We start from the raw sequence: 2227 nt of genomic DNA, 5'->3' as shown, positions 1-2227 counted from the left end.
TCAGCCTTCCAGTAGCTGGAACTATAGGTGCGCGCTACCACACCCGGCTAATTTTTGATTTATTGTAGAGATGAGGTCTCACCAAGTTGCCCAGGCGGGTCTCGAACCCGGCAATCCACTCACCTCAGCCTCCCAAAGGCGCGGGATTACAGGCTGAGCCACCGAGCCCGGCTTATATATATTTTTAAAAGGCTCTTTTAACCTCTTATCTGAGGGTATACACACATGACTGCCAGTGTTTTAGGAACAGATTAGGGAAAGGGAGTACAGGGTCTCATCTTTAGATATGTACACTCTAACTGGCTCCCCATTTTCAGTTTATCAACTTATCTGTGTTCCTGAGTCAAAAAGCTCTCTAGCTCAATCTCTCCAGAGTCTTTTGTGTGGAAGAAGGGTCAGCCAACTGGCTGCATTGTTTGGGACTTTTTTTTTTTTGAGTCGGAATCTCACTCTGTCACCCAGGCTGCAGTACAGTGGTACGCTCGCGGCCACTGCAGCCTCAACCTGCTGTCTCAGGCAATCCTTCCACCTCAGCCTTCCAATACCTGGAACTACAGGTGTATAATTTTTGATTTATTATAGAGATAAGGTCTCACCAAGTTGCCCAGGCTGGTCTCAAACCTGTGGGCTCAGGAAATTCTCTCACCTCTGCCTCTCAAAGTTCTGGGATTATAGGCATGAGCCACCATGCCCCGCACTGTTTTTTTAATTGGAGTCTCACTCTGTTGCCCAGGCTGGAGTGCAATGGCACCCTCACAGTCACCGCAGCCTTAACTTGCTGGGCTTAGGTGATCCTTCCACCTCAGCCTTCCAAGTAGCTAGAACCACAGGCGTGTGCCACCATGCCTGTCTAATTTTTAAATTTATTTGCCATGTTGCTCAGGCTGGTCTCAAACCCGTGGGCTCAGGCAATCCTCTCACCTTCGCCTCTGCCTCCTTACATTTTAATTTTTTTTTATTTGGAGTCTCACTCTGTCACCCAGGCTGGAGTGCAGTGGCACGCTCATGGCCACCACAGTCTTGACCTGCTGGGTTCAGGCAATTCTTCCGCCTCAGCCTTCCAAATGGCTGGAACTACAGACACAAGCCACCATGCCGAGCTAATTTTTTGATATATTGTAGAGATGAGGTCTCACCAAGTTGCCCGGGGTGGTCTCAAACCCATGAGCTCAGCCTATCCTCTTACCCCGGCCACCCAAAGTGCTGGGATTATAGGCGTGAGCCACTGTGCCTGGCAGCACATTTTAATTTTTAAAAACTCTTATTGGCTGGGCTTGGTGGCTCAGTCTGAATCCCAGCACTTTGGAAGGCTGAGGTGAGTGGATTGCCTGAGCCTGCAGGTTCGATACGGGCCAGGGCAACTTGGCGAGACCTTATCTCTACAATAAATCAAAAACTTAGCCAGGCGTGGTAGTTAGCGCCTGTAGTTCCAGCTACTTGGAAGGCTGAGGCAGAAGGATTGCTGGAACACAGCAGATCGACACCAGGGTGGCTGTGAGCATGGCACTGCACTCCAGTCTGGGGAACGGAGTGAGATTCCAACTAAAAAAAAAAAAAAAGAAAAGATTTACTCCATAAGCTAATGGTTCTTGATGAATTTAAAGAGAAAAATCAATGTCCCTCCCAAATGAACAGGGAAATAACTCCTGAATATAAACTTTTTATTTCTTTCCACTCATAAAACAAAGTCAACACTGTTCTCTAGTTTTATTATTTTTTAATTTTCCCAACACAAGAACTGTAATTCATTGTGAGATTTTTCAGTGCATTTCACAGCAAAAATGAACAAGGGAATCATTAAAATTGTACACAAACCAACTCTTTTTCTTATAATTTACAATTTGTTGAAAAAAATTATTGTTTTGTTGTTCTCATCCTATTAACCTCTTTAACAGAACACAATTCATTAGAGCACAAAGTTTAAACTTCTTATGATGATGCAACAGACATAGCCATCTACAATGGCTGATAAACAGGTATATGTCACACACGCTGATTGGAAGACCATATCAGAAGAAACAGGGTAAGGCACCACTCTTGGAAAATTAAGGTAGCTTGCAGTAACAAGTGTTGAGCACCATAATGAGGTGCTCAATAAATACTTAAATGAATGATGAAAGCCATAATTAGCACTATTCTTTTAATTGCCAGCAATTCTTCAACCTCAATAAAACACTTATTTAAAAAAAGATTTGTACCTGAATACAACTTTCTGATATCTTTTTTC

Source organism: Carlito syrichta, unplaced genomic scaffold (genome assembly GCF_000164805.1).
Source record: "Carlito syrichta isolate Samal-C Ts95f unplaced genomic scaffold, Tarsius_syrichta-2.0.1 Scaffold315477, whole genome shotgun sequence".
Classification (NCBI taxonomy): Eukaryota; Metazoa; Chordata; class Mammalia; order Primates; family Tarsiidae; genus Carlito; species Carlito syrichta.
Note: the sequence above shows the minus strand (reverse complement) of the source record.